This window comes from Colius striatus, chromosome 4 (assembly GCF_028858725.1).
Source record: "Colius striatus isolate bColStr4 chromosome 4, bColStr4.1.hap1, whole genome shotgun sequence".
Lineage (NCBI taxonomy): Eukaryota > Metazoa > Chordata > Aves > Coliiformes > Coliidae > Colius > Colius striatus.
The window spans coordinates 10,892,110-10,905,621 of record NC_084762.1 but is presented as its reverse complement, the minus strand read 5'-3'; positions in this window follow the sequence as shown (position 1 = coordinate 10,905,621).

Genomic DNA, 13,512 nt, shown 5'->3' with positions numbered 1-13,512 from the left:
TTCCCCCTAGAACTCTTTATAAGTGATATAGGAGATGACATTCTTAAGTTTTTTCTTCCCTCCAGTTACCAAATACTAAACAGCAAACAAAACCCATCAAAAAAACCCTGTACTCAAAGCATCACAAACTCCCTTTTGGAAAAGATGTCAAAGGTGAATAGAACTAATTGTCAAAAAATATCACAATAAAATTGGAACATAGAGAAAGAACATGTTTGTTTTTATTGCTGTGCGGTTATCTGTAACAGTAACTTTGTGGCCCAGAATATTTAATAATGGCAGTACGAATATTTTGAAGCCTATGGAAATTTTGAATGCCAGAAAGCAAAATAACAATACTTTATCTTACTACTAACTGTTCAATAATTCTGTTTTCCTAGTGATACAAAGACTTCACTGGGTTCTAAAAACTACTGGAAATACATTGTAGTGTTCTGTTTGCTTCCTAAGAGTTCTCAGCTCTATGCAACACAGCTGTATTGTTAGACATGTAGCAACAGTTCTGAAATCAATGTAACTTTTAACCAGAAATAAGAACAAACTCATTGGCTTTTAAACAAGCACAGCGAAATATGTAGCAAGTAAAAGTGAATGGACATTACTCTTTTGTGAGATTATTTTTTTTCCATTACTTGACAATTTCTGCATTTTTTTCTTGGGTTAGATTATACAATATAAATTAATATTTTTGTCAATTAACTTATACAGCATGTACTTTCTTAATACTATATGGGAAACCAGCATTTGAAATCATCTCCTTAAATGAAATTACAAGTAAACAACTTACAGAAAAATCTGTTTTCAGGATCCCTGCCCTATTTTGAGGCAGAAAAAGTAGCTTCAGGTAAGCTTGAATAACATTCAAGGCATCCAGTCTTGTATGTTCTCCCATTAATACTACATACTGTTGTACATCAAGAACTTCCTTGATGATTTTCAAATAGCATTTTGTGGTGAAGTATAGAATTTAAACAAAAAAAAAAATAAAATGCAGCAATGCAATCAGCATGTACTCTTTTGTTACCCTAAGCCAATAAAATAAGTATCAGTGGCCAGAATTATAGCTGTTATAAAGTTTCTTATCACTAGCAAAGCTGGAGTAAAACATGAAAGCTCTACACTGGCTATTAAAAAAGGGAAAATCGTTCCTAGATTGCATGGCCAGCAGCTTCTCGGAGCAGAAGTATCATGTAGATGTTACTTTGAAGGTCAGAGAGAACAATCTGGGGGCAGATATGTTCCATTTGCATTGTGTATCCATCTATTTGACTGTCACAAAATATCTAAGACCTTGGATAACTGCTTCCCACTTATCTGACCTGAATCGCAGGTTCATGGGACTAGGAAGATATTGCATCAATGAAGTGGTGTAGTGATACAATTAGTAGATTTTGTCACAAGTTGTTTAGGTAATGTTGAGGGAAATTCTTCAAATTTGTGGCTTAACCTAAGATAGTACAGTAAAGTAACTTCAATCTTTTTTGGAACAACTAGATGATTATACAATCTTATCCTTTCACCTGCAATATAAAGTGCAACCTCTTCCTTCCTCCCTCTAGCTTATCTTTTCAGTGTCTTGCCCATGCACAGCAAATGCAACATGAGTGCTGTCATATCAAACTTCTCAATAACTGAATTAGATCAAGTGGTACTAGCCAGAGAGAAAACAATATGTACAAATCCTATCTAACTATACTTCATATCAATTTAGAAAAAAAGAAAACCAAATTCTAGTTATTAAATCCTTAATCTGATAGTTATTTAATTCTCTTAGGCATCTAAATTTCTATCAATTTCTTTTGTTCATATATATGCATGTGTATATACATATACATATATATATATGAAAGCCATGATCTTCTTCATCTGGTTTCATAACTAAATGTTCCTGACAAAACTTTGTAAAGTCCCACTGCAAGATCTATTGTCAATTTGTATGGTTAATACATATTAGTATACATGAGAAATTAATATAAGGAGTTACAGGATCTTACCCACAAGGTTTTATCATGCAAAGCAGATTAAACGCCTTTCTTTGAGAAGAAGTATTTTTCTTTACTTAGTGTAAACCTTGGCATTAGGTTACACATATAGATAGTCACCAATAAATAAATAATGTACTGTAATTCGCCGTTCTGGTTCAGTTTCATGCCTTTTTTTTTTTTTTGAATTTGTCACAGTTTAACATTCTCAGGAAAAATTGCTGAATGTTTAAGCCATGATCATTTTTCAGACAGTAACTTGAAGTCCAAACTTATTGGCTATGCAAATCCAAGGAATATTTCTACAGTATTTGCTTTGTCTCTTAACTTTCATCATCTTTACTTTCCTAAGGTATCTGGAGAAGTTTTAGATCTACACGAAAATCCAGAAAGAAATGTTGTACAGTATGTGAAAGTATTACATGTAACAAATTGGCTTTTATCTGAAAGTGTAAATGAAGAGCGAAAATCATATTGAAGAAGTAAAAATGAGTTTGTCATTAATTACCTGACACAGATATCATCGGTTGTTTCAGCCTTCATAGTATTTGCATCTCTTATTAGTCAATGATACTGTGTTGCTACTGCATGACAAGGCCACTCTTAATATATTGAGAAATGAGATATTTATCTTATACAAAGTTGCAAGATTAGAACTTGTGCAGAAAACTACTGGCATTTTCTTGGATGGTATACTGAAAAAGAAATCAGCTGGAAGTGCTCTCTGCTGAAGAAGATACTTGTCTTAAAACATAAACTTCTCTGCAGGTCTCCTGTGTCCATGAACAGAAAGCTGTTACTGTCCTGATACAACTTCTTTTTCTTCTTTTTTTTTAATATCTTTTTAATTTGATTTCTCAAAGTCTGTAATGCTTTTCTGGGATTTTTTTGTTTTTTCTTTCTTGGGGGGCAAGAGGGGCACAGTGGGTAGGGAAATAAATAAATACCATGCTTCATTAAGGAAAGAAAATAAGTTTGGCCACTCCAGTCTGTAGCAATATGGAATTTGTTTAGGGTTTATTTTATTGGTGGGTTTTGGTTTTTTTTTTATTATTATTTGTTTGTGTTTTGGGGTTTTTCTTTTTTTTTAAGAACTGTTGAAGGCTTTGACATTTTTATTTTGTGTTTTTTTTTTTTTTTTTGTGTGTGTGTGTGTGCTCCTTTGGGTTGGGTCTTCTGAAGTCTTTTCTGAGAAGAGCCTCTGGCCACTAAAGTGATAGGTACTCCATCCATCAGTTAGGTAATTATTTCATATAAACAGAAAATGCTACAATATTGTGGGTTTTTTCCCCCTATTAACCTGCCTTTTGTAAGAGAATTTACTTCAGTTATGAATGTGTTCAATTTCAGCACCTTTCCATAAATCTTGAACTTCAGTAATAAATTAAATCTAGATCATTCTGTAGCTCACCTTTATTGCAGATGATGCTGTAAGCATTCTTGATTTAGCTGCGGTTCTGTGCTTGCTCAATATGTGTCAACTAGGAAAATTCAACATTAACATAAGGTATCCTACTCTTTGTAATGATGATACGTATGTGGAAATACAGTATTTGAATTCTTATGGACTTTAAAGCATAATCTTTAGGAAAAAAAAAGCACTATGTTCAAAACTGCAAGTACTGTTCAAACTGGGAGTCTTTACAATGCTCTTCCTGAAAAAATAGAATTTAAATTACTTTATTATTTGTTTCAGTGACTGTAGAGAGGTAGTAGTCTACTATGGCTTTGTCTTACTGAGATTCAGCTCTGACCATGGGGATAGTGGAGCAGATTCCCAGCACAAGTTTACAAAACTCACTTACCTTTTGTTGTCATCCTGTTTCTATATTGACATGTAGTCATGCCATGTTATGGAGGTTTATAAGAACAGGTACTATTATCTTGAACATAAGTTACACAGCTATTGTTTTATATAGCATTCTTTTAAACCTCTGTTTCTTTATACATGCATATGTATGCACATCTGAGCCTACCACAGGATTTTCTTTTGAGAGTTCAATAAGTCGAAAACATTAGACCCATCACAGTTTTATTTCAGATAAACAGCAGTATATGCTGAAATTTTCAATTCTTTACTAAAAATATTGTGAATAAGCAGTCATTGTTTAAATTACTTCAGTTATTAACTGTAATGCAAAGCTTACTTCTGAAATCAGACTTGAAACATCATTTGCCTCTAGTGTTCCATGAACTGGGATGATTATATCCTCTGAGCCAGCAAAACTGTTCTGGTGTAAAGCAGCAGATAAATTTTGGCTAATGTACCATATGTCAGACGATACACTGTCATCACAATCTCCATGACTTTTAATTATATTTATTCCTTCATATTTTAAAGTACTGAAAACACCAGTAATTTGTGATTTCATATGACACTGAGATATCTTCAGTGTCTTTTTTTTTTTTAATCAGGAACGCAGGTGGTGGTCCTTGTGCCTATAACAGTGTGAATAATTGTGCACAATGAGATACCAAAAAGTAGATTTTTAGAGATTCTGAACAATTTTTTAAACAAAGTTGAAAAAAATCTCCATGTAAATTGAGTATTAGTTCCTTATTCATGAAATGGAAAACAAGATGTAAGGAAAACCCTAATTTTTATTACTGTTTGATATTACTATTCTTTCTTAAAAAAAAAAAATAATTTTTTTCACATGAACCACACATATTAGATTGTTTATCATGACAAAGACCAAAGAAATATAACACCACCTTTCTATTCATACAAGATTTTCTGACAAATCTCCATGCGATTTTTTTACATAAATAGACATTTCTGCCTACCTTCTCACCTTCTTTTCTCAGGAACATTCTCGAAAACATTCTGCAGCAGCTTAAAATTTTAAATAGGTAAAAATTTTTTTAATGTTTATATATCATCAGACATGTCAGATTTATTTAAGTAATTATGGAATAAATCAACCAATGAAGCACTCAAAATCTACATTTGACAACTCTGGAACCACATAGGGATAGGTCCACTCCCACTTCATCATGCAGTATTTGCTTCTCAAGTTACTCAGAGTAAATCCAGAAGACATGTCTCCCTAAAATGATTTTAATTGGAAAATTGGTGTTTTTTTACTCATTACAGGATGAATGACTTGAGGATAGTACCAGAGTTCCCTAGAAAATATTCTCTTTACTGTACTGTGAGGAAAAAATCCAAATAAACAAGACAACTTACCAAACAGAATTGAATTCAATTTTCTAAGTGCTTTAAACTCTGTATTAAAAGCACTCATTTGAGACAAAAAGCAAATCTTATTTCTACTCTTCAGATATTGCAATGATACAAATATAGAGACTTCTGCCTCTACAGTTGCCTCTAAAACAGAAAGTGCTCCTTTTTTCGTTTCACCAAACTGCATGTGCACTCAGTGACCCATGATTAATTACATTGGATGATTTCTTTTCAGTTATAAACATGTGAACAACTAATTTTCTCATGTATTAACTAGATTGATAATTGTATTTGATGTGCCAGAATGCAACTTCCATGAGAATTATAGCTACAATTTGGTAATGTGCATACAAACACGTGTATATACAAGTATAAAATCCATGTCCTTACAACCACAATTCAGAAGTATTTGTTTCAAAACTGGAAAATCTCAATGGTCAAGTACCTTAAAACTAAAGCATATCCACCAGACAGACTAAAATGGAAACAAATTCAGCATGGTGAAAAAACAGCATGCTTGTTCAGCAGTAATATTTTGCTATGAATGGCTCCCTTACCTGCATTCAGCATGTGTTGATTGCTCAGTTCACTGAAGCACAGGATGCTGACTAGAGACATAAGTCAATAAAGTAATTTATAATGATCAACATTCTGGACAGACTATGGGATAAATCGGTCTTTGCTGTATTCTTCTAGCTCAGGAAATCTGTTCTGCTGCTGATAAATGTTTCTTAAATAATCAGAAAATTCACTAGCCTCGGTAACTTTTACTCCTTACAGATAGTGAGAGAGTGTATTCAAAACTCATACATTGAACTTCAGTGCAACAAGAAGCCTCTATTTTTAATGTCTCTGACTCTGATAGATATATTAATCAATAACATAATTGGTTTTACAACAGAAGTTCATGTCAGTAATACTAGAGATACAAATAATGGAAGAACAGACTCCCTTTGATAGACAAGGTAAGCAAGTCTTCATGAGGAACAGACACCTTTGTGCCCCTTTGCATAGTTAATATATAAAGAATGGAAGAAAAGACTCCATAGTACAAACTTTGCACAAATAAAATAATCAAGCCTGCATGCTAAAGGGCAACTTGGGTGCCAGTCAGCACTCAGCATCTTGGTGCTGCTCAGTTACAGAAGCAGAAATTGTAAAGTTGTGAGTTGTGATCACGTATGTGCAAACTGAGTTAAAAATCTGAGTTAAAATCTGGTGGCCTCAAAATGGCCACCAGAGACCTCTCCCCAAACTACTTAGTCTTGCACAGAGACAGTTTCCTAAGGTACTAGCATATGCATTAGATTTCTAAGAATATTAATTTTCTTTATGTATATAATGACTGTGCTTCAGTCACTCAGTTTGTATGTGAGGAAAAATCCCCTGTGCACCCAGAACTGCAATAAATCAATGACAGATTTCTAAACTATAATTTTTCTTGGAGAGTTTTCTTAATTATAACATCAGGGTGAGCTCAAGTGAGGGGGGGGGGGAAACATCCTCCCCTTAAATGTGGCAAAAGGAGCATACAAATTGATTACTACTTCAGTTAAACAATGAGAAAAACAGTGACATAACAACTAGTGACATTTCCACTCAGAGCAAATGAACGTACCTCAGGCCAGGCTCTCTGGGACTACTCTAAGAAATCCTTTCCAGCCAAGCTGATAATAAACAGCTTCGTTTCCAATACCTACCACAGCTTCCTCTGTGGGACAAGAAAGGTGCCGGGACAGGCCAGACGGGCAGGGGCCGAGGTCGTCGGCACCCACAGAACTTTCTAGAGAAGGCCATTAGCGCGGGAAGGACCCGCTAGCGCCCCCACAGGACACTCAGGGTGGTGGGGCGGGGCTGAGGGGACGGGCGCGTGCCGGCGGCGGGGCCGAGGGGACGGGCGCGTGCCGGCGGCGGGCCTGAGGGGACGGGCGCGTGCCGGCGGCGGGACTGTGGGAACGGGCGCGTGCCGGCGGCGGGGCCGAGGGGACGGGCGCGTGCCGGCGGCGGGACTGTGGGAACGGGCGCGTGCCGGCGGCGGGACTGTGGGGACGGGCGCGTGCCGGCGGCGGGCCTGAGGGGACGGGCGCGTGCCGGCGGCGGGCCTGAGGGGACGGGCGCGTGCCGGCGGCGGGACTGTGGGGACGGGCGCGTGCCGGCGGCGGGACTGAGGGGACGGGCGTTTGCTGGTGTCTGGGCTGAGGGGACGAGCGTTTGCTGGTGTCCAGGCTGAGGGGACGGGCGCGTGCCGGCGGCGGGACTGAGGGGACGGGCGCGTGCCGGCGGTGGAACTGAGGGGATGGGCGTTTGCTGGTGTCTGGGCTGAGGGGACAGGCGCGTGCCGGCGGCGGGCCTGAGGGGACGGGCGTTTGCTGGTGTCTGGGCCGAGGGGACGGGCGCGTGCCGCCGGCGGGCCTGAGGGGACGGGCGCGTGCCGGCGGTGGGACTTGAGGGGACGGGCGCGTGCCGGCGGTGGGACTTGAGGGGACGGGCGTGTGCCGGCGGTGGGACTTGAGGGGACGGGCGCGTGCCGCCGGCGGGCCTGAGGGGACGGGCGCGTGCCGGCGGTGGGACTTGAGGGGACGGGCGTGTGCCGGCGGCGGGACTGAGGGGCGGGCGCGTGCCGGTGGCCGGCTCATGATGGCGGGAAGACTGAGGGGGCTGACGGCCAGAGTAGAGACAACAGTGAGGAGCTGCTCTGAGAGGAACTGGGGTAAGTCCTCTGGGTCCCTTTTTTTGGTCCTTTCTCTGCTTTCTTATTAGTCTGTTTTAATTCTACGATGTGTGGGGCCCTATTTTAGAGAACTGCACTTTTGAGATCTGCCTTTTTGCTTGTGTGACGTACCCTAGTGCTGAGGAGGCTGTTTTTCTGTTCTGTTTGCTGTAACAGAACGTTGAGGGTCCTGGCTGTAGCTGCTGAGGACATGTCTGGGTTTGGAGGAACCAAGCATGAGGCCTTTTCACAGCTCATAGATTCATAGAATAGTGGGGGTTGGAAGGGATCATCCAGTACAACCCCTCGACCATAGGCCACAGGAATGCGTTCAGGTGAGTTTGGAAACCTGCAGAGAATGAGATTCCACACTCTTCCTAGGCAGCCTATGCCAAGATTCCCTCACTGCAAAGAAATTTTTTGTTTATGTTGAAGTGGAACTTTTTGTGTTCCAGCTTACATCCATTATCCCTAGTCCTGTCACTGGACACAAAGGAAAAAAAAAAAGTGTCACCTCATCTTCCTAACAACCCCTTTTCAGGTACTTATAAATGTTAAAATGCTCTTCCGCCCCCCCCCCCCCCCCGCCCCTTAGTCTTCTTTAGACTAAACAGCCCCAGGTTCATCAACCTTTCCTTATAAAAGAGATGTTGCAGTCCTCAGTCCCCTGATCATCTTGACAGCTCTCCACTGGACTCTCTGTAGAAGTTCCCTGTCTCTCTTCATCTGGGAAGCCCAGAGCTGAGGTGTTAAACCTCAGGGAAACTTGCCTGGGATACTGTGGCCAAAACCTGTTTGCCAGAAGGTCGTGATGGATGTGTGTTGTTAAGGCTGAATTTCTGTTGGACAAGAAGCACTGTAGGAGATAGGGAAGGGTAATGGTGAGGAGGTAGAGGCAGATTTTGGAGTTGATGTGAGGCAAAATGGATGCTGAATACCAGACTTTCAGGATAAGAATTGTAACCTGTGATACTATGTGCAAAACAGAGGAACATTGTTGTTCCTTAACTATAGGACTATGTCACGTCATGGACACTCCTGAGTGAAGGTAAGACAAGGATTACATTTTGTTTCACTTTTTTCACTCTAATCTTGAATCTTGTTGAATCATGCTTCCCTACACTACTGGTAAAACAGTTTAATTGGAGCAAGAATGAAGGTGTTTTAAACATTTGGGTGCTTTACCACTGTTCAGATTGCAAATTGAAACAAATCATCATTAAAAGAGCCTCAGAATGGTGCACAGTTGATACACATTTCTAGGACTCCTGTGCTGGAAATTACTTCTACTCGGCTGCTGACAAATGGAGGGAATCTCTGGCCTTTACCTTGCTTAGTCTTGCCATCACAGTGACAGTGGCCAGCGTAACCCTTGAACAAGCTGTTATTGCTCATTGCTGCCAGATCTGTTGCAGGTCACTCTCATGGCACTCCCTCAGTGATCCATGACATCTTAGTTACAGAAGTCTTTGGTATTTGGAAATTGTTTTTTTATTCATCTGTCTGTTGCAAAAAGAGTAGAAAAATGATGGGCAGTTCATGAAATGACAGTGTCTCCATGGCATAGATTCCTTTTAGAGATTAATTTTCCCCCATCTCTCAAGCATAATTTGTCATACCCATCTCAAATTACGTTATACCTGAATTGGAGACAGACATTTCCCGTAATTCCAAAGTTAAAAAGGAAAGATTTTTCTGGATTAAAAGACTCATAAAGAGATCCCATTTAGAGTGATGTCATGAAAATACTGTTTGCAAAACCATATTGTGGGAGTGAAAACAACCTTCTTTCTGTTCTCCTTCCTTAGGCTTATTGCCTGAGTCCCAAATTTAGTTCATTAGTTAAAGTCAAGGGTTTATAGAAATACATTTACTTAATATTACTCAGCAACCTTGGCATTAAGTGCAGCATTTTTTTATAGGTGATAACAGGAAAAAAAAACAAGCCTACATTAGACATAAGCTTTCGCTTTTACTACCAAATTCTGCCCAAAAGTTTATCAAATGTTGAATGGATTAAAAAAAAAAAAAGTGTTTTTTTTTTTTTAATTAAACAATGAGCTGGGTACGATTCTCAGTAAAATTAAAGATTATGAGTATTTCAGTGGGAAAAAAAATTGCTTTTGTATAAAAGAGTAGTTTCCTTCTACCTGAAGATGTCTGATCTGTTAAAGAAGTTACTTCATAGAACCATAGAATTATAGAATGGTAGGAGTTGGAAGGGACCTTTAGAGATCATCTAGTCCAACCACCTGGCAAAAGCAGGGTCACCTAGATCAGGTTGCATAGGACCATGTCTAGGCAGGTCTTGAAGACCTCCAAGGAAGGAGACTCCACAACCCCCCTGGGCAGCCTGTACCAGGGCTCCCTCACCCTCACAGTGAAACAGTTTTTTCTTATGTTTAAGTGGAACTTTTTGTTTCCAGCTTCATCCCATTACCCCTTGTCCTGTTGCTAGCTACTATAGGAAAAAGGGATGTCCCAACCTCCTGACACCCACCCTTTAGATATTTATAAATGTTAAGAAGATCACCCCTCAATCTCCTCTTCTCCAGACTAAACAGCCCCAGTTCCCGCAGCCTTTCCTCGTATGAAAGATGGTCCGTTCCCCTGATCATCTTGGTGGCCCTGCTCTGGCCTCTCTCCAGCACTTCCCTGTTCCTCTTGAGCTGAGGAGCCCAGAACTGGACACAGCACTCCAGATGAGGCCTCAGTAGGGTAGAGTAGAGAGGGAGAAGAACCTCCCTTGACCTGCTGGCCACACTCTTGATGCATCCCAGGATGCCATTGGCGTTCTTGGCCACGGGGGCACATTATGGGCTCATATTTAGTTTATTATCAATCAGGACTCCCAGGTCTCTCTCTGCAGAGCTACTCTTCAGCAGTTCAACCCCCAGCCTGTACTAGTGCATGGGATTGTTCCTTCCCAGGTGCAGGACTCTGGGTTTTTTTTTTTCAAGTATGTATTAAAATAGATGATTTCCTAGGACTGTTCTTTCAGATGGACCTAGAATTAGTAAAAAGGAGAACACTTTAGATAAAAACAAAGAAGATAAATTTCTTGCTCTTTTCTAAGGATAAAAATAAAATAAAATAAAAAAAGAATCGTAACTTTTGTCACCTCTTACCTGGGGTCAAATGGAAAGTTTACTATCTGAAGACAAGTCCTCAGTTCAACTTCTTTGTAGTCTGTAACTTAAAAATAAATTGTGACTGTTAGGTTTTTATTTGACAAGGGAGAGCAGGACTTTTACTGCATTGTGATGTACTTTGAAATACCCTTACTGTTTGGCATTTCTTCACTAACAGGTGCTATTATATGCAGCTATTCACTGAACTCAAATTGTGCATAGTCTAGGAGGTTTCTGGAATTCAGCTGATAAAGGACCTTATTCTTAAGAGCACTGCCATTCCCTGATGGATTATAATGCAATAGCCAAGCACTGAAATGGTAATTTTCAAAACTACTTTTCAAATCATTACCAAATGCTAATCAAATAGCCAGAGCTCTGCCATCTATTGTTTCAAAATTAACAGTTGGACATCGTCAGTGCAGGAGCTGTTAGTTCTTATAGTTCTTATTTTATATGGTTACTCATTAATTTTCTTCTAGTCTGAAGTCTTGTCCGTATTTTTGACTTGCCGTACTTTCACAGCTAAGTTGTGGTGTATTTTGATAACACTGCACCTAAGGTATTGTTAGCCTGTCAGGATGTATGTGGCAGTCAACAGGACAGAATCTTGAATTGCATTCATAATGAAAGTCTTTGGGGAAGATGAGCAAAGGCTTTTGTTGCAAGTCAACAGGAAAGATGAATAGGTATAAGGAAGTGCAGGGCTTATTTAGAAAAATTACCTCAGTGAATCTAGTTCCCTCTTTTTTCTGTGCTCTTAAATGAATACTTTGTGACTGCGTTTGTGGAATATTGCAAAACCAGCAGATAATTTTCTGCATTTTTCTATAACTAATGAAGATAGTCTGATACAGAATAAACTCAAGGCTGGTGCAGAACACTTATTTAAATTCTACTCTAATCAATATCAGAGTATGATGTAATTCATGAACTAGGGGATCTTGAATAGCAGCTGCATTTGAATTAAAATTGATATGATAAGCTTTTAACATTTGCCTGTTTGCATTGCAAAATTTCTCTTGATCAGAGAGAATTGTAAACTTGACAAATTAACATTGCTTCTGTAGCAAAATTGCACCATTAGGTCACTGATAGCACTATTAGTGACATGTACAACTGCTTCACTCCTTAAGCACAAGTCTTGTCCAAGTCGTGTGTGGAATACAAATATGAAAATGTATTGATACTGAAATTATACCACTAATTACTATTAACATTAAGCTATTTCCTAAGGGAGGTGATGGATTATTCATCATGTGACAATTTTACATAAAGATGGAATATCTTTCAAAGTTGAAGTAGTGATTGACTTTTTTTTAATGTAGAAGAGAGTAGATGAAGTCATGAAGTCCTTTTTTTTTTAATTTTTTTTTTTTTACTGGTGGTGGTTGATTGGTTTCCATTTTTTGGTGTTTGTTATGCAGGAGAATCTCTTAAAGTAATCATGATGATTTCTTCAGTCTTCCTCTTAATTTATGAATTTTTAAAGGAAAAAATAGTTACCCTCATGACTTAGTGTATCAGATCCTTTTATTTTTTTATTGTTTTTTTTCCTATCACTGGTTTTGTCTTAGCTCTATGTCATTCAGGATTATTTTAAAGCATCATCAGATCAGATAAAATTTTCACAACTGTTTTAAAGTGTTCTACTATTTGTCTTGGTGCTTTTCTGCCTAAAGAAAGGAAGAAGATATATTATCAACAAGTGAGTTATGCCTTCCAAAACCAAGAAGCTTGGGTGGGGATTCCAGATTGATAGGTAGGTCAGAGTTGATTTTATTTCTTTATTATAACATCTGTTTTCCTGAGTGATCAGAATAAAAGTGTCTATGGTATGCACTGAACACCTCAAAATTCAAGGTAAAAGTTGGTGAAGTTATATTTTTTCATGGAAAGTAGGCAATGCAATGTATTTGCAATATTTTTATCTCATGCTATTCTTTTGAAGGTGGAGGGCAATTAAAGACCATATGGAAAGCTACTATGCACCTTTCTGAAAGCAGTCTTTTACTTGTTTATGCTTTGTAGAAATTAGTTGATGTAGTCTGCTAAAAAAGAACTAATTTATCTCAAATCAGCAGTTTAAAAAAATCTAAACAAGCTCTGAGAATACACCATAAAGTTGTTATTTTTGTGCTTGTAAGACATGGATTATTGAACTAGCTGGTTTATCTGGAATTTCAATAAGAAAGTATGGTTTTTCTACTATGATGCTGAATGTACTACATTGCCTGAAATTTGTGTTAAGTTTAAGGTGGTCATTGAGAGGCAGTTAGGAAAATATTTTTGCAATTATCTAGAAAGAACAGAGGATCATGCCCTATTTTAATATATAACTATAGTGGATAGAGAAAAACACCAGCTGTACTGGTTGCCTTCTGTAAATTCAGAGTCCATAGAATTTCCTTGAAGTGCTTCTCCATCCTTGATGCAGTTATACCAACAGAAAAGACAAGTCTAAGGAGCATCCTTTTAACATGCTTTCAGATGCAAGTCTGT